At 41.6% G+C, this 25412-nt stretch overlaps 1 protein-coding gene across 2 annotated transcripts in view; it reads left to right on the top strand.

The window, feature by feature from the left end:
* flrt2 (fibronectin leucine rich transmembrane protein 2) overlaps positions 1-25412 on the top strand; it is a 43804-nt gene that overhangs the window by 11324 nt on the left and 7068 nt on the right. The window contains exon 1 of one of the 2 annotated variants that reach the window (XM_010732705.3): positions 22621-23456. The exons of the other annotated variant lie outside the window; for it this stretch is intronic. The gene's annotated coding sequence lies outside the window, so the exon portion shown is untranslated. Of the gene's footprint in view, positions 1-22620; positions 23457-25412 lie in introns of those variants that run through there. 2 annotated transcript variants of the gene reach the window in all.

The following is a 25412-nucleotide window of genomic DNA, read 5'->3' as shown; positions in this document are numbered from 1 at the left end:
GTTCTGTGGTCGTGCAGGCGGGGATGTTGTTTTCCTGCGACGGCATCTGGAGGAGATTAGGGTCCAACCTGACACTGCAGCCCCGTGAAACATGACTCAGGGATGAATGGAGGCTTTTAGACCAGTGTCTGTCTTCCCACACGTTGTTCTGCTATTCTTTATTTGTCCATCACCCAGTAAAACACGCACGGCGTTATCCGATACCCTCGCGCTCGCCGAGCAAACAAGATTCTGCCGGTCTGATTCTCTGCCTCTCTGCCTTTTTTGTTTTCTCTTTATTTGGTCATCTAAGAAAGCAAAGCCTCGGAAAAATAAGATGTCACCGACGGTGTTATTAATTTCAAATCATCTGTCCGCGCGAGCGATACATCACTGTAAGAAAATGTAATTTGTAAGGTCAGCAAACGCCTGGTTTTTCTCTTGTAGAAGCAGCGAACCAGAGTAAGATCTAACGCAGAACAGGGAGCGTGAGGGAATGTAACAGAATAACACTAGTTTCGGCCCAGGCGAGGCCAAATTACCTGCAAAGAGAAGTCAGTATTCAGAACCCCTTGTTTTGATACAGTCTACGTGGCTGTGGGTTGGACTCTTATTAGATTGGACCTGCGTTTCCACTTGTGGCTCAGATGAAGGCCCTCCGACAGCCTTTATCCAGTTACGTCTGGGCCCCGACATGTGCTCCTCCGTTACTGGGGGGGGAGGACGGAAGGGGGCTAATGCATGTCACCGATGCCACCTGCAGCTAGAGCAAACAGAGCTGACCGCCACTCAGCTGGACGCTAATGCAGCAGAAAAAGAAGGGAGGTTAGAGCGTTACTAGTGTTACCGCGTCGACTTGCAAGTCACATAGCTGAGGTATATGCGTATCTCAAACATTGTACAGACTTCCTGTGACTGTTTTATGCTGCAGTGCCATATCTGTCTGTGAACACTGTTTTGTTGCCTCTATAATTGAGGCCGTTGCTGCTGCTGCTGTCATTTGTGTTTTCCTAGTTTTTATTGTGAGGAAATATGCGAGCTGAGGTATCGACTTGACACGTTAACGTGGAGGCTGTATCTGTCGCTTTGACAAACGTTTCCTGTAGCCCTGAGGATGTGTGTATATGTGTGAGAGAGCGAGGGAACAGAGAGGAGGAATCCTACATTTTTTTCCATTTCTTCAACTAAGTCGAACGCAAGACTATATGGCGCTGTTCTGTTGGAGAGCGAGCCACTGTCACTGCATGGGTTTCAATTTCAACCCCCTCAGCACATCAGTGACACGATTGCTTCCTACTGCAATTTATTACAGGCAAATTGGAAGATTCCAAGGTGTGAGTCAGTTTGTGTTGGCTCCGAACGTGCAGGCTGGTTACTTACACTCCTATTTCTCAGTCCCTTTACATAGCCAGAGCTGTAGTTATTGTAACCAAGTCCTCAGGAAAGAGAAAGACAGAGCGAGGAGGCTTTTCCAAAGCAAAGAGGCAGGATGGCAGCGGTCCCATTAGTTGACCCCTGGGCTGGCTCTCCGGAGGCATATAGGCTTACCAGTGTCAAAATATAAGAATATGCATCAAAGCGCAGGCAACCAGGGCAGCTGATAGCTTCTGGTGACATTGCGCCGGAGCACTCTCCACCGTCATTACCGTGGATCCCTTGCGTCGTCTATTTATAATTAATTTTTCCATTCCGAAACATGCTATGCGTCTCCCATATGGCGTTGGGGGAAAAAAGAAAGACACGAGGGACAAGGAGGACGGTATGGTGGGAGCTCAGGGAGAGAGGGGGTTGAACAGGGAGCTGTTTGACTATTGCCAACACAGGGGAGAAATTATACATCGGGGACTGCTCACATAAATGGACCCAGACGTGTTAAAGTAACAGCGGTTTAGTGAGGCCATTTCTTTAAAACCAAAGCTCAGACGAGGAATAAAACCACTCAATTTGTACTGGGTCATACTTCAGAATGGTCCCCCCTTTTAAATTAGCTAGTAAACTGGGTAAAGCCGCATCATTATTTGCAACAAAATGGCCTCATTTACAGCAGCCAGCCGGCGAGTACGTATTATTCTGCTGCCACCATCGTCCATTCATTATTTTACACTATAATCACTACGGGTATACATGTCGTTTTATGATTTTTCTGTGTGTGTGTGTGTGTTGAAAATGCACTGATGGGTGGAATTTGTTTTGTTTGCCTTAAATGTCAAAGGAGTGACATTGTCAAAGGATGCACACCGCAAAGACGCACACAGCTTAGTGCGCCCAGATGAAAAACAGAAATGTAGCTGTGTGGGAGTGTGTCTTTGCAGCCTCTTCCTGAAGACATGACCTGCAACATTCTTGATGGAGGCGATGAACCCGCATCACAGTGACATTCTGTCTTAAGTGTGTGTTTCTGCGTGCCTGTGGTGTTATGTTTTGTCTCTGTGACACACTGATACGCTAAAGGAAGTCGGAAGAAAGGAGTTCAGCTTGGGCTGGAGACTAGTGACAAGGAAATATGACCAAACACAGAGACAATAGGGGTTAAGTGCTCTTTTTTTTTTTCTTCCTCCTCTTTCTGCATCTTAATACCTAACACTCATCCAGGTTCGTGGCCTTGCGGTGCCACTTTACACCCGCTTCCCCTGTGGCGACAGTAATAGGTCTGGAAGTGTTACCAGTCTCAGAACTGATGCAGGCTAAGGGGAACGAATGGTGGGACTGACCTTTCTGTTAATCTTTCTCATTTTTCTGCTGCTTCAGGCCCACTGACACCATCAGACATGTAGCCCAAAGTGGCACCGCTGAGCCCTCCGAGGCTTGTAGCATTTAATTAATGTTAAAGTAATAATCTGTGACATTTGCTGTTAATTTTGCCTTCCTGTTTAGAACAGCAGGAGAGCGATTGTGTTGCTCTTGCTGTCTGTTACACCAGTTACAGTTACACTTGTCACCTGGTAAACAACAGCAGGTAACAAATAAAATGATGAAGTTGAGTTGAAGAGAAAATTAATCTACACTTATTATCGATAGACTGATTAATCATTTCAGTCATATTTCATGCCAAGAAGCAAACATCTCAAATAAAAATACATAAAGGATCTTCTGCTTTTATTTGAATTTCTTTTAAATTTGTGTTTTCTTACTTCTGGATAAATATCAGCAATTTGAATATGTCACTTTTGGTGTTTCTTTTTTTTCTTTACTATTTGCTGACATTTTCTAGGCAAAATGATGAATTGATTCGTCCAAAAAAAATTACTAGGTTATTTAAAAATTAAAATATGTTGCAGCCTGAATAAATATGATTATTAAAAACAAACATTAAAGTAATGACTAGGAAAAGGCGCATGGTGATGAAAATCTGCTGGTGAAATATTTTAAATAGATAAAATACTAAAATAGTAGCTAAAGTCACAATTCATTACCAAGGTGGAAATAGTTACAGTTAAAGCATAACCACTGAATGAAGTCGAAGCGTCAGTTTAAATAAAAGCCCTGAGTGAAGAGGAAATACCGAAGTTGAAAAGTAAAAACTCAAAACATGAAATTCAAGCACTGAAATGTGTTCAGATAAAAGTAAGTGATGAATTGAAGTGGAGGCATCGGCTGAAGTTCTGCATGAGAAATTCACGTCAGTCTAAATGTAGTGAATTCTGTATGAACAGTGACATTTCGGCTTCTGTTGCTATAGTTGTGTATCATCGCTTGACCCGACCATTTCTTCTCCGGACTAATATAGTGAGCTTATTCCTACTAAAAGTACTAATTGTAGAGTTCAATTACACGATATAAAGGAGTAAGATGAACCTAAGAAATTAAAGTAAACCAGTAGTGAATACAGAGTAACTAACTTTCCAGCAGTTTGTCACAGTTAGGAGAAGTTTCCAGGAATAATGATAACAACTATTGAACAGAGAAAATAATACAACAACTCATACACAAAAAAACCCTCCAAAGTCAGGAACAGAAACTCTAAGGAACAAAGACATCACGGTATTGGACACATTTGATTGATTGACAAGCAATCTCGAAGGTATTGCTGGGTAAAAACTGTCGCATATCTTCAAAGACATTTACTAAAATAAAAATACGCCCCAAAAAAATAATAAATTATTTAATAAATTCAATCCATCAAACATCTCACTGACAGGCAGTGTTGTCAATGCAAAACTGCTCCGTGTAAAAAATGAGCAGAACTTTGATAGCTGTTAACTTCTGGAGAGTTTGGAGTCGAAGTAAACGATTCGCTAAATGAATCGGTGAAAACTTTACTGGCAATTTGAATGGAATAGATGAGGCTGTAATGAAGAAAAACAACATTTATGACTAAGAAAAGGGTGCAAATTTACAGCAAAAGTTCTTATGCATTGTTATAGATGCAAACTGCATCAGGGGAACTTTTGGAGGGGGGAAAAAAATCATATATGTGTAAATCTGCTCTGTAAATCTCTAAAAAGTCATCCAAGACATCCACCTTGATTTCCATCATTGAAAAACAGTTAAGAAAGCTTTGAGCTTTATAACACCACAGGACAGCATCACCACTAATTACTCAGTTATAAAGGACCATTAATATTTTTGACAAGGCTCTCATTATTCATAGGTTACATTTGCATGTACAAGGTACGAAGTTGAAGGACTGACAAAAGATTTTTCCTTCAAATCTCTCCCACGGGACGTCACAGGTCTCGGTTGAAAATGTTCCAATAATAACGACAATGACAAATCATGCCCGGTACTCTCATCTCGACATTACAGTTTTGATGATGAATATGTTGGAAGTCACGTTAGACTTTTTCCCGAGTGCAAAAGGAGAAGAAAAAAAAAACTGAGTATCAAATCAGCATCTGCTAACACTCGTCGTGGCCGGACTTCCTGGACTCAGAGGCCCCCCACGCTCTGCTCTATACTCTAGAATTATGTGACTGGTTGATGAGTAGTTGTGTTGAGTTGGAAGGTCCTTGGCAAGAGGCCTTGGGCAGAACTGGAAGACTATCAGAGTGCAGAGTCATTAGAAATCCCTCATTCTCACTCCGCTGTGTAAACGGCCCGGCGGCCTCCAGCTGAACGAGCCCCGAGGAAGGATCACCTCCGTCTGGCTGAAATTGGATCGCGCACAGAGGAGAGGAGCTGTGGGAGCTGAGCGGGGGGAAAAATGCTATGTGTTCCTATTTATTGACTCTGGTGCAGAGGTTGCTAAACTGTTTCAAGGGAGAATGAAGTTTGGGGAGTTTTTCCCATAAGCACTGCAGACATTACGGGAGTGACAGGCTGCCTTCATAAAAGCCTTAAAGAAGAGGACTTGATTGGAAATGGAGTTAGAACCACACAGTGAGTCCCTGAACACAACTGAAATAGCAAACTATCTGCACTGTTGGAATAATGTCTGAAGTTTTATTTACACTAAAGTTGACCCGAAAGAACCAAGGCAGGCTACACCGACTGCAACATCTGCAGAATAAATTCAGCTTATTCAATATTAAACCACAATAAATAACAGTTGAGCAGAAAATCATCATTTGCTGTTCTGGTTCACAAGTGTTTGGTTCTGGTTCTCTTTAGTCTATAAATGTCCCATAAGTAATGAAGATAATACTTCATATTTTTCAAGTCAATTCTCGATAACTAAAGAAACCTTTCCTTCAAAATAAAATGGCAAAAACAAAGAAGGAAAGAGAGAAAGGAGGAAGCCAATCTAAAAGCTGATTTAATTAAATGTTTTTCCTAAAAGTAGGTCTGAGAAATGTTTTGTAGCTCTGCACAATAGCATATCTTATTTAAACTCAGTAGCTTAACTAACTGTTTACAAAATAAAAGGAACAAAATATGCATAACTTGTATTTAACTTTTAATTAGTGTATAATCACCTAAAGATAATAATTGTTATATTTTTGTGACATTAGAATGAGTGTTTTATATCCACAGATGCAAATGTGAATTAGAACTATGTTTCTACAGTAGCCCAGAATGGACAAAACACACACTAGCTCTATGGGGCCAAAGTTTGCCATTCACACAATAAAGAGTATTAGGCGAGGAGTTTGCAATGTTACTAAATTCTACACAATGGTTCTTTAAATGATTTGACCAGTGCTGGGAAGGACTTGAAAAAATGCTATTTATTGGTGAATTACACATATTTCTCATTGAAAACATATTAACCTCACAAAATAAACAACACATTACTGTCATATAGCAAATGTGCCTTTAAATAATACTACACTTAACAGAGGATATGGACGTAATGAGCTACCTCTTTCTCACTCACCCACGTGAGCTCTGTCTTTCTGCACTTTCAGCAGCAGACAAGAAATAGAAACTGTCCAACTCTGTATTGAGATTTTTGCTATAGTGCCCTAGCCAGTGCCTTAGCGTGAGCAAACCAGGATCTTGAAGACAAATCATGCATTTTGAATTTTGAGTTGTTCTCAGTTTAAATTTTTTTTCTGGGGGGTGCTGAAGCTCGCTGACCTCCACCACCTCCGGCCCCTGCAACAAGCTAACATGCCCCGGACAAGAGTCTCCAGTGAATTCCCAGAGATCAAATTAATATGAACCCTCCATTAAACTCCTAGTAAGTCAAGGGAAGAAGCTTAACCTTTACTTAGTGATGTAACCTCAGAAAACTCCCAAAGCAATCACATGAGTGTCACCAATAATGCTAATAATGAACAATAACAAAAAGAATACAGGCTAATTCATATTATAACTAATTCTGAGAGAAAAATATGTCGAATTTCAAAGCGACCGAGCCTGAATTGAGCTTGGGTTGCGAGACAGAAGCACATTACTATATTTACCACAGTAAAAGCTGTAACTGATGTTGGTCCTACTACCTCCCAAAAAACTAGGCTCCTGCTCAAAAACTAATATTATTGCAACAAACGTCTAATTTAATCCATCATTTAAAGTAACACATGTATTTTGTCCTTACGTGACTTTACAATACCACAATAACTGTGCTTTGACTCATATCAAACCCACATCCATGCTGCAACAATACAACTGAAAGTGGAATATGCAGAAATTGCGTGTAATTGCCTCCCACTTAATGTTTCGTTTAACCTCCTTCATTAGAAGTACTGGAACTGTGTGTATCGTAAAGGTGCTCAGGAATGGCAGAAGTGAAAATAGTTCTCATTAAATACGGTAATGTGCTGCGTGATTAACATCACGCACGAGGAGGGGAAATACAATGCATGTGTTTAGGACGATGTGAGTGTGAGAGTGTTTTTCTTCTTTGGGTGGATTTCAGGACTTCTTGTGATTTCCGGGGTGTGAGCACGACAACAGACAGCAAAAGCTTCAGAATGTGTTTTATTTGGACTCTTTTCAGCTATAATGTTGAGGAGAGGAGGGGGAAAGTATTACCACCTTTCCTCTACACAGACCTTTACTCTTTGTTTAGCCATGTGACGCATAGCGTGAGTAATGCAGCGCTCGGCCTTGGTATTACTTGAGAGTGGGAGCTCTATTTTACACATGCTGGATATGCGTGTTTGTACTGTATTCGTGCAGCAGTCCGAGCGAGAGAGAGAGAGAGAAGGAAAAAAAAGGATTTTTGTTGGCGTGAGTGAAAGACGAAGAATGAGAGGGTCTGCAGCGGAGAAAGAAAAGAGGGAAAGACAAGAAAGAAAGAGAGGAGAGACAAGTACCTAATGCTGTTTGTAATTAAATTCTGTCAAAAAGCCTTTTCATTTCAGAAGGCCATGTTGAGAGATTAGCAGGGCTAGGATGGCTGGGCACTGCACTGTAGTCGACAGGAGCTGCAGCCAAGGAGGTGACAGAGTTCTCCTCTCCTCTTGCTTTTACTCGTCTTACTTCTATCAACCACCGCCATCAGTGATCTCACACTCGCTGTTTTTTCAGCCTCTTTCCCTTTCTCCTGCATTCGCCTCTCTCGTCCGTATATACGCCGTGTACTCGACTATCAGTGTTCAACACGACTGCAGCCAATCATGTTGAAATCCTTAATGTAATCTGTGGGAGACTCTGTGGCCTGACTTTAGCCTTTAATACCTCCTAAAATGGCACAGAGCCTGCTCGAGGCGCCGTCTTAAAGCTGAACTAATCAATAGCCTATTTTTATATTAACAATGGGCCAAACGACTGCATGTAATCACTCACAGTTACTAAACCACAGAGAACGACCCCCCAGCTCTGCAGTTTTACAGAGCGTTTTAGTGTCTTTCAGCTCGTTGTCTTGGTTTTACGGGCCTGCTTTTAATCAGTCTTTCAGCTCTTATAGACCTAGACGGCAAAAAGTTCTAAACGCACTACCTGCACAGCACCAAACAACAAAAAGACAATGTTGACAACTGGCTGGTGAACATACTGTAGCATTTAGCAGCCGCAGATCCAGATTTACATTCAGGCGGCCAAAAAACACGACTCAAACACACCTCTGATGGCTGTGTAGCCTAAATAGACAACTGATTACGAACATGTTAAACCTGAATCAGCCTAAATCAGCTTCATGACATAATAATATGCCTTCTGTCTTTCGTCCACAGCTTTGCTGGACTGTCCAAAAGTGGTCAAAAACAATCAATCAGAGCAGGGTGGAGGATAATCTCACTGTCTCTCACTAACCTCTAAGTCGGTGGAGCAGTATCAAATGTATCTGTATAGTTAAAGCACATGTAGCACGCTAATTGTGCACAACCACAAATATGAAGGAAACACACCAAACCACAAGTGTGTGTGTGTGTGTGTATGGGGGGGGGTTAGGATAGTCCCGCCTAACAAGACACCACTATACCTCCAGGGAACTCCCATACCTACACAAACACACGGGTCTCCCGCATCTTTTCTCTCTATCCTCCCCCGCTCTCTCTCTCTCTCTCTCTCCTGTCTTTTTTGCATCGTTCCTCCTGGTCGAAAGATTCAGTTTCCTCTTACTAGAAGTAATAACAAGCGGGCTGTGTGTGAGAGTGTGTGTGTGTGTGTGTGTGAGGCGCTGCGATGAGAATCTGGAGGGCATACCTGATGTCAACACTACTTTCCTGCCTTACGAGTCGTGTGTCTTTCTGTCCATCTGTGTGTGTGTGTGTGTGTGTGTGTGTGTTTACTGGTGTCTGAGACTGGTTTATGTGTGTTTGTCTGTGTGCCTATTGGTCACAGTGTGTGTTCATGTTTGCATGTTAGTGAAGTGTGTGTCGATTTGTCTGTCTGAGAGTTTATTGGCATCTTTGATGTTTGCATTTCTGTCTGTGTATCTGTTTATGTTTCTCTCTCTCTCTCTCTGTGTGTGTGTGTGTGTGTGTGTGTGTACAGCAGGAATAAAGCACCCCATTGATAAGAACAAGTTCTTCTTGTTAACGTATCAGTAGAGCTGGACTCGAGCCAGTACTGAAGTCCCAGGGGCGTATTTCTACACAACCCCCGCTATGACACGGCAGTTACTATTCTGCAACCCCAGACACACACACACACACACACAGGGCTAGATAGCCCGGGAACTGAACATGTGTTAACACTCTCTTTCCAAGAGATACATTGAAGAGGACATTGAGCAATGTTTCGTCTTACATCTCTCTAGCGGCCGCCTGCTCTGCAGTCGTCTAAAATGCTTCCATGTGCAGTCTCTGCATTCCGACTACCTTTCTGAGGCATTTGGAGACTCTCCCCGCAGATATCCGATACCCAGGGGAAAGCAGATAGTCATGAGAAATACCTGCTAGCTCTTAACAGTTTTAAATAACAGGAGGGGGAATTTCTGACATTCCCTTGGTCTTCTTTTTTTTTTTTTCCTTTTGCTTGCACATGTGCCAGCTATTGTTTTCCCCCTCTTATACACCAGGGAGATAGCCAAGGCTGTTTTATGACAGTCATAATCACCACCCCTGGCGGCTGCGTAGGGACATCAGCTCCAATGGGCTGTTGCGGGGCACACCTCGTTGTCAAATAAAAGTGTCTGGATGAAGGTCGGTGGGAGAACAAAGAGGTTCAGTGTGCCGAATAAGCACCTACAAACCCCACTGTTCCAGAGTGTGTGCATGCTCTGCCTCTCGTCTATTTGTTTAACCATTGCAGACCACGGCGGATGATGTAGAGCCAGGCCGCACACTCATTCTTTGACAGCAGGGACTATCATAGTAAATCTGCGCAGAGCCGCACAATTAATCACAACAGCGGGTCGAACAAGTGGCTCGTCGTGACAAATGCATGTGGGCAGTGCACGCTGGGAGCCCAAGCACAGCATTTAGTGTGAGAATTACATACATCACGATCGTGTTTAATAAAAAGCAGGTCAGTGCATTTGAAAGTGGGGATCATACGGGACGGCGTTGTTAACATCTGTTTTGGTAGATAGATCAGGAAACGCGAGGGCGTTCGGGGATGAACACGACCACAATAATAGGCAAGGGTTTACTTTACTTTACTGCATCTAAATTTAGCGTCATCATACTTGAACCGTTTGAAGTGCATTCGTATAGAACGTTTGCACGAACTGATTCACTGACTTTGCCCCCTCAGCGCAGGATGTAATGTGGAAATTCAAGAAACGGGATTTGAGGGGTCCGAACGTGCTTTTAAAGACAAGCATGGACTTTTCCAGATGGCTTTGATATAGATCATAGCGGTGTCACCACCAAAGCATGCTCTCCATTATTGCCATTGTTTAAAAGCTTTACCTCTTAACGTAAATGCAATGTGACAATCTAAAAGGGTTCAGACAAAAAAGGGGGTAGGTCTTACAAATGGAATTGTCCCCATGGGCAAACCACATAATATTCATATCAAACCTGATACATCTACCACTTGAATTTCTAACCATGCAATCAGGGGCTCTGCCAAGTTAGTGAATGCACCCTGATCAGTCTGACGATAAGATGGGACCAACGGGGCACTGTGGCTTTGGGTAAGGCCGTGTTCTTGTTAACTATCAGACATCTTGAGTCAGTCCGGATACTAGCTCATAGGCCGTGAAGGCCTGCTGTGCTCCAGAGCTCCGAAATCTCACTTGACAGGAACAAAATAATCTCACGAGTGGTACAAAGTCCACTCTGCTCTTCTTTTAATGGCCCTTTCAGCACATTTTGTGTTGAAGAATTACCTTTACAGGTGGCTCACATCCTGGAAGTTCTTCGCTCTTACCATAGCATGCCTGTGGTCTTTATAGATAATCCTGTTTTTATTATGCCATTGGGCCACACCAAAATATCTCAACAACTGTGTGATGAGTTATCATGAAAATTGTTTCACACATTTATAACCCTCGTCCAGTACTTTGGTTTATGACCAAATACCTGCGAAACTACTCCCATCAGCCTCAGCTCCACTTTGTTTGTTTGTTTGTTTAGTGCTAATGTTGCTAATGACAACATGCTAGCTATGCTAAACATGGTAAACATTATGCCTGTTTAACATCAGCGCGTTGGTTAGAACATTAGCATGCTAACTATACAATTTAGCACATAGCATGGTTTCAGACTCTTTGTCTTAGTTTTGACTAATTTTTGTTTCAAAGAGCTCTCTGAACAGAATGATGAATTTTTTAAAAAGTTTGTTTTGTTTAACTGAAACGGAATATTGGCAGGGGAAGCGTTTATTATAGCAGTATGCTTATTCAGATGTTTTCAATAGAAAAACAATGACTAATCAGTCAAATCAGGCTCATAACTAAGGGTGCACCACGTTTATGACTTCTTGTTATTTCTTCATGACTTGAGTTTTTAAAACTAAAGTAAAAAGATTTACTGCCTTGCTTTTTTTGACCAAAAAAAAAAGAGTTGGGAAATTAAATGTAGAAACATATTTATCCATGTTTCTGTTTTTGTGTGTGTGTGTGGGACCATTAAATGGTTACAAACACTCACATGTCAAGATGTATCAAGACAAACAAATCCTCCTACTGTGTGTTGCTCACACTGGCGCGTCTGTGCATGATGTTAACATGACAGCCATGCTGTGTTGACATAAAACCGATGGAGCTGCCTGGCGGGACATTGTTGTTAATGTCACTTTGGTCAACATTTATCACTTTTTCATATTACTTCCTCGCGAGCATCGGTGCCAAATACGCCGTCGGCGACTGTTCACTCTGTCCCCTTCTTTTAGTGCTGTTATTCTGGGCAGTGGGTCTTATAAATAACTAATAAAGACCAAAGCTATGACGCATTCATCTTAATGCTAGGTGGCATCAGGGACAGGTGCGCTGGCTTATTCCTACCTTTTGTACGACAGCACAATTAATCTGCTTTGTGCCAGGTTAAGAGCAAGAGGTGGACTGTGGAAAGAGACAAATGAAAAAACCAAAAGGGAAAGTCATGAATTTTACAGTGAACTCAAAACGATGAGAACCTGACCTTGGCTACCTTTCCATTTTCTTCTACCTTTTTTTTATGTGTGTGTTGAGCACTACTTCCTTAAAAAATAAGAGGAAAGAGACATGAGTGAAGTCGTCTGTTCCCGAAATAGAACACAAGCAAGGATAGGTGATGCTAGCGTGTGCTGGAGAGGGGAAAGTGGGGAGTTATTAGCCATATGTGATTCATTTACAACAGCATGCTTCAATTAATCTGGGCAGGGTGGCAGGCGCCAGGGTTGGGCCCCATGCCACCTGAGTGAGAGAGGAAGAGTGATCTGCTGCTCTGTGAGGGATGAGCAATGAAAGCAGATCCCTCCGAATCGATACGCCTCACATTATTGCTCACACCAAACTCATCCCCTTCACTTTCCTGCTCTCTTTCTTTTCTCGCTGACTCTCTTCCTCTGAGCCTCTTTGTTCTTTCCCTTTCACGGGACTCAAAGACGAAGCGAATAACAGCTGAACAAGGTACTCTTATTCATCAGGAGCCCCACAAGCACCCCAAGAGGAGCAGTGATTCTAATGTAGGCATCCACCTTAGAGACACCCTCAGGATGTTTTGTGGGGCTGTTCTCTAACTGGGGCGGCATGCTGCGGCAGTAAGTGAAAGCAAAGGGAGGGACAAACTGGCGAGGGGCAAAAACCACAGTGACCAGATGGAACCGCAGATTGTTTTAAAGGGGGCTACTGCCTCAGCAAAACCATATGGGGCAAAAATGCTATTTAGCGAAATCTCATTTATGTTTTTCACAACATGGTGAGCAGCACTGGAGGATCTTGTACACAAAAGATAAAGTACTAAAACTGTCAACACGTGATGGAAACAGAGGAAGAAAAAGGAAAAAAAAGCAACCTCATCTGCATCTGCGTCTCTGCGGGGCATGTTGTTGTGAGGAGTTTTATTTCAACTTGTGAGCAATATTCCAAAATAAGAGCATATGAAGACTTGCCAAGGTTTAATACCATAAAGCATTAAGTTACAGCAATCTTGCCAAGGCTAATACTGTGATTGTTCCTAGAATAAACAGCCTGAAAAAAGTGTTGATGATGATAAATTAACCAGAGGAAAGAAATGTTATATTAGTGCACTGGATAAGAATATTAAATTACAACACTTGATTTAAAAAAAAAAAAGACAAGCAATAGCATCAGTATGGCGAAGGATTAAATGCTGTCGCTTAGCAGTGTCTGATAGTATAATTATATTTTTAGCCGTCTGTTTTATGAGCTGTTTCACCTGGCTTCTGATGTAATCTGGATTTATCCAAATTCCTCAAGCATCAGAGGGATTTATCACTCTGAAAGAAAAGGAGGAGGGCTGACACAGATAATGCAACGCACTCATCCATTACTGTGTTTGCTGTTGGCCATATTGCGAGCTAAAATGTCTCTTTGCTTCCCAGGCAATTAAAAGTTTCCGCGAGGAATAAAGATTGGCATAGTATTTAATCTGGAAGTGAAGACACGGGAGTATAGAAGTAAAGGAAAAATGAACAACCTCCATGCCTCTTCCCCAGAGTGTGTCTGTTAACTCTATTAAAAAAAAAAATGCTGATAATAATAAAGATGATGATGACCTCCTCTTTTATTTTATCCAGCGATGAATAAACAAGCAAGCTTCAGAATTCCATCTGTCTATATGAAACTATTGTAATTATCTGTAATTAAAATCAAGTAATTATTAAGTGTCTCTCAGGTCACGTGAGTGTAAATTGTTGTGAGACGTTCTCCACTCAGCACTAATTTGAAATCATGCAATAATAAATCAGCTGCAGGGAGAAGCTGTCAGAAAGAAAGAGGTTCAGGGGAGCGTGGTGTTTTGGTGTTTCAGGGCTTAGTTAATTAGTCGGAGGGGAAAGCTGAAGATAAACACAGACTGTGATTGAAGCACAGGCTGAGCCTTTAAACAGCTGTCCACAGCTGGAAGGTCCTGATCAAATCAAGGTGCTGGTCAGGCACAGCTGCACAGGGTTAGGACATTCACTCTGACATCTATTCAGATATATTACTATGTTTTTTTATTTTAAACAAGTGATTGATTTTTGTTGTTGCTTCTATGTAGTAATTATGCTCTTGACGTATTACTATCATCTGTTTTTTAAAGTCTTTGTCCTCAGCTGCTTCTGTTTTAACTGACTCACACGAAAGGCTCAGTAAGAAATGAATGGACGGCTCAAAACCTGCACTGAAACTTTAATTTAATTCCAGTTGATTCGAGTTCTCATAAAACAAACAAATAGACAAAATGAGCTCAGCTTTATATTCTCTAAATCCATTGAAATGTGGCAATATAAACATTTTACAGCGTCATTAAGTTGTCCACAATGATCTTAATCTTAAATCTTCATAAACTTTTCACATTAAATACTTGCATATGTCAAGCAAGTTTTGTCTTTACTGTAAAACACGTAGAAGTGTGTTCTGGAAGTTCCAATAATAGTTTTTTAAAAGTGGCCCAGAGCCGTTTCCATCCGTCTTTGGTTGATCTAGTATCACTTCCTTAAAGTTGGGGGACTCGTAAGAAAAAAAAACGGAATCGATGCAGCAGGCGCTGATATATCCTGACTTTTAGTCTCTTGCATGGGTCAGTGCATCTTACATTTACAGAGATAACTCTGATGATATCATCACTTATTTTCTACAACTTTGGAGAGGGACTTTGTAGAACTTTTTGCACAAGATGAACAGTACACGTTGTGATCCATGATGCCCACTATGTACATGTAAACTCTTTTTTTTCATTAAATTGACAAAACTGATGGGAATGACACATTTTACATGATATACAATCTTAAGAAACATTTCATATAATTTCTAGTATGTCATACACATTAGATGGTATTGTATGTTATTCATCTTGTGCATTGTGTCACTTGGCTTGAGGCAGTATTGTTCAAGTACAACACTATTGAATTTAATTTTATTTCAAAAGTGCCCAATCAGAACTGAAGTTATCTCATGACACTTTCCATATAGAGCAGGTCTAGACATACTCTTACAGAGACCAACAATTCCAACCATGAGCAAGCACTTGGTGACAGTAGCAAGGAAAAACAGAATTCAGCTCATGGTGGGCAGTCGTGCCGCAACCGGCTGAGTTAGAGAGGGGAGGATAGAGAGAGACAATAATAATGATAACTGTAACTATAAACTTTAATGGAGATATGCCTAATGTAGTGTAAAGTAATAATAATAATAATATAATAATAATATAATAATAATAAAGCATTTGTAGTGGAGGTGGGCACTGTATGTACTTCTATTGCCTGTAATTTGTGTTGAATTGTTCTTCTGTAGTTTCTATTATTATTTTAATTTTACATACTTTTATTTGTTTCTGCCTTTGTGCTGAAGCACAGGGACATTTCCTCCTCCGTGGGATCAATCAAGACTTATGTCAAAACATGTTTTATCTTTATTGTAAAATATGTATATAATTGTGTTGTGGCACTTCTGATAAGAATGTAACGCTTTTAACAAAACAGCCCAGAGCAGTGGTTCTGTCTTTGTTTTGTTTTTTGCTCGTGACTACTTAATACAAAGCAGCAACTCATGCCTGTGAGATAGATTTTTGTTTTAGATTGTTTCATTGGAACAATTTCAGGTCTGAAGAGATGAAACTGGTAAATATTTCACGAGAGAAAAGAGGACACGTTAGAGAAAACTCAACACGAAAATACGAAAAAAATGAACGTCATTTTGTGCAGCAAGATCAGATTGTCTTTCTTGTTTCCTTCCCCTTTAATCATTTCGCAACCCTTTAGGTTTATCTTGTGACCCCGTGACTGAAGCTCATTCAGAGGTAAATGCAAACATTTTCCCCCGGTCAGCACAATAATGAGCAGTTTGAGACATCATCCACAGTGCTGAATCCTATCACAATATTTTGTCTGAGGTTTGTAGCGTTTAGTGGCCAACACCTTACACAGCTGTTAAAGAGTCTTATCTTCTTATCTGTCCCACATGTGTCTCTGGATGACTGATACTGATTAGACGTCTCATTCCAGTAGTCATCACAGATCCAGCACGATGAGGACTGAGTCAAGGTCTGGACATATACAGTAGGTTTGTTCAGTCCCTGGTCCAGTGACTCATGTATCTACAGTATTTGTACTGTTTAGCCTGGGAGGTAGGAGCAGCCCTCAGCCCCCTTTCCACCCACCCAGAAGACTTCCTTTTTGCTCAGCTCAGAAGGGGAAATTTAGCCCAGATGTGACTTCAAACAAAAGAAAAGCTGCAGGGATTGGAGGTGGGATCAGGCCCATCTTTCGCATGACCCCAAGACCTGCTCCTTCCTGGCATCTGTCTATTTTTCTCCTCTTCTGTTCTTTCTCTGATGATCTTTTGTAAGTTGCCGTCCCGCGGGTCCTTTTACTTTTACTCTGAAACAGCACGGCTGTTTTTAACAAATAAGTGCTGTGTCATTCTTACTGCGGCTGTATATTTACCCAACATTGTATATAAATGATAAGGATATCCCATGTAGAGGCACATTTTCACCAAATAAGGTGAAATTCAAGGATTTATAAAGTTCTCGAGGCGCGCACACACTGAGGCCTTTGATTGCTGAAAACACATTTAAGTACTTCACATTTTTCAGCTGTGTTGTATCTTTTCTCATAAATATCTGAGCAAATGTAGACAACATGATGACACACCGCTATTTCCAAGAAACGCTTCAGTGAGGATTAAGCTGAAAAAATGTTTAGCTGTAAAACATCAGTGGTAATTAAACAGCAGGAGTTGGAGATAACACTTGGAGATGGTTCTTTCGCCACACTAACTCTTTCTTTTTTTTCCTTTTCAAACACCATTAACCCATAGCAGGTATACAGCACGGATCTGTTTCTGAAAAAAGTGTCTACAGTCCCTCTGGCAATGGCGAAAATGACTTAAATGTAGTGGAAGTGAAAATGACAGCAGCAAGTCTCAGTTTGTGCCTCTAATGCATCACTGTTACATCTGAGTCACACAGTATTATATGTCACAAATAATAAATGCCTGTCAATCTTTGAAAAGGAGTTAAGTAAAGCAATGCTAGGCGCTTTGTCAGGCTGCGCAGTGGGGCTTTGAGCTAAATGCTAACATCAGAATGAAGCAGATGTATGTTTACCATACCGATCTTTGGATATGCAACTGATGCTGACAGGAATTTCATTAGTGTTGCAGGTATTTAGCCTGATGGCTACTGGCACGTCAGATAGATGTTTGTACAATATTTAATGGTATTTAAACATAGATGTTCAGGTTTCACAGAATAAGGGCACAATTTTGTCTTTTGGTGGTGCTTAAGCAAAAATTGGGATCACCCAAGTTACAATGGTTCATCCTCTGGACACCATGCATATCTGTACAATTTCATGGAAATTGACCTGATAGTTGTTAAGACACATGCCTAAAGGCTCAATATGTCAAATATCCCAGCTGTGGCACGTTTCAGAAGCGTCTGCCCAGACTGGGGGTTTCGCTGCATGCCATGATCAGCCACACTTCAATCTGCTCTGTGCCGATTGAACTGACTGGAAGTCAGAGACAGAAATGGCATAGGGAATACGGTTAATTTTAAAAATAAACTCCTGATCGTGAAAACAGTCTAAAGGGAAGAAAAACTGTTTGACTATGTAGCCTACTTGCTCATAGTAGAAGCACATCTGAGTAGGTTAACAAAGTCTGGTGAGCAAAACACTCTGAAACGCTCCTTGTAGGGTAAGAAGCCACGTGGAGAACGGACCAAACGGCATTCAGGCTACAACATCACAGAGCTATGAGTTAATAAACGAAAATGTCAACCTCGTGGTTGCACTAGCAGAAAAGTCCATCCTCTGAGGATGATGAATGTTGAAAATTTTGTCTGAATTTAGGCACAACTTAAGAAACATGCAACAAAGATTGAAATTTCTACCGTTAAGACGGTTAGAGGAGTCTCTGACTTTGGAAATACAGTAGTACTAAGTAATAAGTGCTGTTCCACAATCTTATGGGTTTTTCAGCGATTGGTTTTTAATTGGTATTAATTTTCTAGGTGTACACTGAAGTAATATAGCAGAGCAGCACGTCAGCACAAAATGGCCACCACTTATCACAACAATTACACGTCGCTTATCAGTTCTCTAAGGTATTACATCTTAGGAGGACAAGGATAACGTGGCAGCCACATGTCAGAAACAGCAGTAATCCACAATCCCCTCTTCCTGTCCTCTTTTGAGCGAATCTAAACCTCCTCCATCCCCTTTCTCCTGCCTCTTTCCCCCCCTTCTGTGTCCCCCTCTCTCCCTCTCTACTCCTCGCACTCTGCTTCTCTCTCCCCCATCCCTCCCTCAGCAGAACTACAGGGGCTTGCTTGTTGTCAAGTCAGTGTTTTTACAGCCTGGCATTAGCACAGGGCAGCATTCAGTCAGGACACTGCGTTCACTTTGCCTCTCTGCCCTATAATTCACATGCTCACGTGAGAGAGCGTTCGCCTGCACTACTACTCATGAAATGACCCTGATCGAGCATCGCCGGCCTTTTGACAGGCCGACAGACCATTTTATATTCTTATAAAAGCAACAAATAAACATTTTATACATTTTAAATGCCAAATATAACACCCCATCTGACATTAGGAAGGCTCAGATTGTGCTGTACTGTACTGACAGTCGGGGGGGTCGATTAGTTTTTTTACCGAGGCAGGAAGACAGGGCGGTTGTTTAATCTAACTCTTCCATGTAATTAGAGGGCCACATTTCATCATTTGGGGCAGTACCTCTGACTGAATGTTTCACTTTGCATTAGCTGTGTGTGCACTGTATGTATTGTATATCGTATCTTTCAGTGTCTGTCAGTCACAGTGTGTTTGCACAGAAACAGAGCAATAAGAGAAAAAAAATCCAACTTGGAAGGAAAAATAAATTTTGGTCTAGAGGGGCTCTGGAGTTGTTGCAATCCTCCATCTCCCTCGTCTCCTCTCAGCTCCATGGGTAAAATATACAGTCTGTTGTTTGACTAGTTTCTTCAGCTGTACTTGTCTAGGAGCCCTGCTGTGACATTAGAAGCATGTAGATTGATAATCGACATGGGAAGGCATAATTACATTGCCTTAGAAATTAATGAACGCATTGATTGCCCACTCTAAACATTATCAGCATATTTTTCTTTAAGCCACTGAACTCTCAAGGGAAGGGCCTGATTATATCATAGCTTCAGCGATTTGCTATATTACTGTGGCTTCCCACAGTTCTTTCAAATATCTTGCCAATACTTGCGGGGAGGTTTTAAGAGACTGATGTTGTTGGCAGCTTTGATGTGCCTTTCAGTGTCCAGATGTAAATTCATGTAGGGAGAAATGTGATAAGCTAATGATGTCTTCTGGGACTTACATGAATATAACCATGGGATAAACATATATCCATATCTTCAAACCCTCCTTTAACACTGTTTGGGGCCTGAACAGGAGCATATGGACAGAGCTTTGATGTGCTCTGGGGTCATGTGTATCTGCAGTTTTATCAAGGTACACAAGCGTGCAGAGTAAATACGCCACACCAAATCTCTTTAGGAAGGCAGAGAAGGGGGATTTCCATGTTGAGACTGAAGGGAGGGTGTGCGTTTTTGCACAATAGATCTTAAATATAAACAGCGGATCCTCACCAAACTAAAAAAACAAGGCTACTAGAAGAAGGCACAACATACAGAAGTCAGTTTTGGACCTAATGCAATCAATATGTTTGGGTGATTTTACATCTTTCTTTTGCATGAACAAAATCAAATTAGCATACTGGATAATGGCTCGAGCATATTTGCCTATAGCCTCTTTTTTTTTCAGCCATTTAAGTGTCTGTCATTTTATACCCATTTATGTGCCTGAAAAGAGACATTTCATAACGCTGCAGCGACCAGGAACAGAGCGCGCCACAGCAAAACATGTCCATCAAGGAGAAAATAAAAATAGGCTGTTTCCTCTAAATTCACTCAATCAATAATTCATGCTGCGTACAGAAGCTTGATTTATGAAGGAATTAAATGTTGTGGACTGGGCCTCGCAACAGCCGTCCATCTCGGGGATGTGGCAGCTGAAAATTTAACATGAAAGGCAAACACTGAGAACAACCAAATCATCTCACTGTGAGTTGACGTATTAGAAGACTTCAATGGCACAAGCGCTGGACTGCCACATTTGTGATCTGAGTGGGAGCCACATAATTTGTTCGGAACATTTTCATGGCTTATATTCGTAGAAGTGGGTCACCAAAGGCCAAAGAGCGACATTAATAGTATGTGGCAACTGAAGGCAGAGATGAAAGGCGAATGTGCACCTGCTGACCTGTGGGGATCTTGTAACTCCTGTCTGCCTTTCTGACCTCGACTTAGGCTATAAAGCACCATGACAAACTCAGCAACATGACAGTTTTAGTATTGTTTCAGTCAAAACCCAAGTTTGAATTCTCCTCTCTTTTGTCAATAATTTATATTGCCTGTCCAGGGATGATGCACACCTTTCAAAATAAAATTTAAGATCTTTTTGAGAGTGAAACAGAAGACGAATGAATAACATTTCAACGGCAGGACAAACCATTACTGGTGCTTTTTTATCTCGGAGACAAATTTAGTGAAACTCTTCTTTTTTCTCTCTCTTTTGTTCGTGAATGTATGTAAATGGTAACGCATAAGATGAAAAATTAGTAATAAAAAAATCCTATAACATTAACTTGACCCTGTGTACAATGATATAAGTAAAGTTTATTATTATATACTTTTTAGGTCTCCTTAAGGATCTGCTGAGGCCCTGCCTTTCCTGTGTCATGGAGTATAAACAAAAAAAATGTCAGTTTTGGACATATTTGTGGAAATGGCAAGCTTCAAGCCTCTGGGTGGGGATGTACTGTGGCTTTAACAACAGCCAGCATTTGATAGCTATTGCACTATTGACCTGTACAACACAGACCAAAATTTTGAACACTTACGTAGTAACAAGGTTCACACAATCCCCTCAATTTCAAGGGCCCATCATGCTTTCACATTTTCACAACCAGTAGCACAGGGAACAATGCTGGAAACACACATGTAGACAGTGGGATGTACTGTAGCTGTTTACTAATGTCAAGTAAGAAAAAATACCCCAAGAAGCACTTTGAATGACCCATATGTATTTTTAAAAAATGTTCAAGATCTTGATTGTCTCCTCTTAAATTCACAAACGTTCAAGGATGTCAAACACCCATGGAAACCAACCAACAGGCGAAATTTTCAAAATGTCCACATCGCACTGACATGGTTTCCCTTTGCAACATTCAACATTATGAGGAATAGGAATCAGAAAGTTGAAGCTAGTGAGCTTGTTGAAGCTACTTTAGTTAAATGGCACCACAAATTTACGTCCCAAAGTAGATACACTATCACAACAAATAAATACATTTTTAAAAAATATTGTTTTTGGTCATTTTGTACACAAAGTAAGCACACAAGTCCGAAAAAAACAAACGCGAAAGATGCCGAATCGTGAGGAAAGATTCATGAGGCCACAGATGACAGCTGCAGGAAAAATCCAAAACAAGTAGCACAAACAGAAGAAGTGCAGAAGAGATTTTTGATAAATTTGATAAATATCTAAATTTACTGACATTAGCTGCCCTCAGCTGGTCAGTGGTAAGTCCAGCCAATTAAGACTATTATCAAACCTCAGAGGGTGTGAACTGGTTGTTGTTGTTGTTGATTCCAATTTCAAAAGTTACAGTCTCACTTTAATTTCAGGTCTAGTTAATCTAATTGTGTGTGTGTGTGTGTGTGTGTGTGTGTGTGTGTGTGTGTGTGTTTAAGTGGCTTCATAGTAAATGTCCTATAGGCCCTGTATGGATTCATGCGTGGGCAGTTGTGCCGGCTGTGTGTGTGTGCGTGTGTGTGTGTGTGTGCGTGTGTGTGCGCGCGCGCGCATTTGCGCGAGCGCCTTGAAGAGTGTGGGCAGAGCAGCGCGCACTGCTGAATCAGTATTAGCGGGAAGGAGCAGATGAAATGACTCTGGATGTGTATAAATGCTTCAAATCAGCATCAGAAGAGTAGGGGAAGTGGAGATGAGCCTGTGCTTTTCACTCGGGGGGCTAATTATCCAGCTGTAATTAAAGAAAACACACCCTTTCCAAAATAACTGGGGCTAGTAGTCCTTAAAAAAAAAGGACTACAAATATTCCAACAAAACTACAGCTAATAAGGTCCATCAGGGACACTTCATGGCCCCGATAAGATACACTAACTGTGTGAACATTAAAGGCCCGCAGTCATGTTTCACTGAGAGTGTGACTTGAAGCCAAATTCCTGGATTTTGTGATTAAAATGCAAATGAAGTCTCGGATATCGTGGCGGGGTTAGGTAGGCCGGGCAAATAACATGTAGGAATGAAGTGTGTTGAGAGACAAACTATTTTCTGCAATGTGAGGGCAGCGGGGAGGATCTGTGGCTTAAAGCCATCACGGAGCTGCTGGAGGAGACGCATTCTTTATTCTGAGGAGGGGAGGAGGGACCGAGGAAGAGAGAGAGAGAGAGAGAGAGAGAGAGAGAGAGAGAGAGAGGTGAGCAGAGCACACACGTCGCACTATCAACCGAATCCATCTAAGAAAACAACTCGCAGGGAGTCCGGGTCCGAGCTGCGTACGCACTAAAATGCAACTTTGAGCTCCCCGCTAAACAGCGCGCACAGGACGGACGCAGCTGGCCGTCATGGCCCGTGGCGGATCAGGCAGCGGACACTTCGGCGAGTGCGTCCTCACCGTTCGGACAGAGTGTGAAAGAGGAGAAGTGGGCTCTGCTATCATCACCACCAACACCCTGCTGCCACCGGTTTCTTCGCTCCTCATGCGCTGCAGATGGTGTTGAGTTAAATAAAAAAAATTAAAATAAAAAAAGGGAAAAGCTCCGGTTTGAAGCGTCCGGGAGCTGGAAAACAGAAAAAAAAAACAGGGTGAAAAGGAAAAAAGTGTTGGACAGCAGTGCGGAGAGACGCGCAGCCACAACCCGGGGGCGAAATATGCTGTTCCGTAGATTCACCGGGTTAAAGCTGCTGATCGGAACCGACTCCCACCAGCTTAAACGGACGGACCTTTACGCACGGGCATCCAGCAGGACCGCATGAAGGGCAGAGGCTCGGAGAAAAGGGGAAAAGTTGAACGCGGTAGCGGGGTTTCTAATGGATAAAGACTCACCAAAGGTACAGTGGCTGTTCCTCAATAACCCGGGACATAGTTGTTGAGAAACATAGAAGGAAATGCAGGTCTATATGAATAAAAATCGGATACTTTTCACATATAATTATGAATGAAAAACCCGGAGAAATCCAAACATATGTTTCCACCTCTGTAACTTATTAACCAACGCACCCTGCAAACAAACACACTCATAACCTCACGTTAATTCACCGATTCCCAGTGATTCCTTTAAGATGAATTAAAACCGTTTGGCAGTTTATGTGTAGGTTAATTAGACGTTTCATCGAGTTGGAGATTACTGCACTACAAAGCGCACAGCTCCACATTTTTCACCCTGGAGAAAACCTGACTTTTTTTTTTTTTTTTTTTTTTTGTGATGGTGGGGGGGCTTTCACTCTCAATGCACTGCACGGTTTTCAGTTCCCCCCTTTGAAATGATTCATTCAAGATGAACACCGCTCACCGAGCACGCTTTGAAGTATACCTGATCCGCCTCTTATCGCCTCTTAAATACCCGATCCATTTTAAACTTTTAATTGCGTTTCTGTCACTAAATCCAGTTCTAATCGGATTGCGCTGGCCACATATCACAGCGTTCATCTGGCGGCGAGAAACTGTGCTCCGTCGGCTGGAAATGAAATTTAAAAAAAAGAAAGAAAGAGAAAAAAGTCTTTCTGTCGTTTCCCCCTCCTTGATCTGTCCATGTCCAACATTTATCAGGTTTGCTGTCGTGAAGTAAAGACAAACTTGACATCTTGCTTCCCTTTTTTTTTTTTAGGTTATTATTTGGATTCCTGTTGACATTTTATTTATGCTGCTATAATAATCTTGATGCTGCTGCCTTCTGCTGTTGATTCTGCTGCTGTGGCAGCGCATTTTATCGCCTCATGTGGTTGCTTATACCCCCCGAAGCTTATTTGATTAAATTTAGCTCTTTCAATTTAGAAAAGTAGATCACAGATGTGTGTCAAAGGATTGTTTCTCCATCTCCTGCCACAAAGAGCCCATGCAGGCTCCCATCTCCTCAACAAACAAGCACTAGCTTCCAGGGGCAAAGAGATGATTTTCCTTCAGTTAATCATTTCATTTCACATGTTTTTTTCCTTTCTTAAGAAAAGTATGAAGTTCATCTCACTGTGTTATGACCGTCAGGCATTAAAAATGAAAAAGAAATCTGGAATTCAGTCTAAAAAATGAGACAAGAATTTTGATTATTTTCTTGCCAAAGCCTGCAAGACACCTTAATCCACGCTCATGGCTGTTCCTGTACTTAACATTCAACCCATCATTCTCATTATTGTGTGTGTCATCCAACATTGACTCAGGGTGGAGCTTCGGTTAAGCTGAAAGCTACCGATGACAACCAGTATCTTTCAATCATGGGGGGGTAAAAAATGTTTGATGGGTCATAAAACTTGGAATAATGGATCTGGGGGTCTGCTGTAATCCCACGGCCTTGTGCTTTACTACAAGCCTCCATGCTGAAAAATAGCCTGTATCGATCATTTATTGCAGGTGGAGGGACTAAATTATTTTCCAATCCCATTTCATTTGACAGCCCGTGTATGTCACTCCAGCGAGAGGAAGAGCTGATATGCTGGGTCTCTATTCCTCGGTTGCCTCTCCTTTTGTTGTGTAATTCCACTCTTCGCGACCTTAAATCTTAAATCCGGTGTGGAGTGGTGTGCTCAGGCCTACACTCAGTAACGAGCACCTCCTTAGGCCACCGGCAAAACAATTGCCTCTGTTTACTGTAAGCACTTGTGTGTTTACTCGTGTACCTCTGCCGACTGTGTCCGCTCAGGCAGACAGAGAGAGAAGAAAAAAGAAAAAAAAAAAAAAGACTGTCGTAACTTGTTTTCTGTTCCGTATTTTTTTTTAGTCCAGGAAATATCCTGTGTATCCATGTCGGCACACAAAGAGGTGATGTCTTTATTAGCCTTATCTCTCTTTCTTTT

Source organism: Larimichthys crocea, chromosome XI (genome assembly GCF_000972845.2).
Source record: "Larimichthys crocea isolate SSNF chromosome XI, L_crocea_2.0, whole genome shotgun sequence".
Classification (NCBI taxonomy): Eukaryota; Metazoa; Chordata; class Actinopteri; family Sciaenidae; genus Larimichthys; species Larimichthys crocea.
The sequence above is the reverse complement of the archived record's forward strand: the minus strand, read 5'-3'. Positions and strand labels throughout refer to the sequence as shown.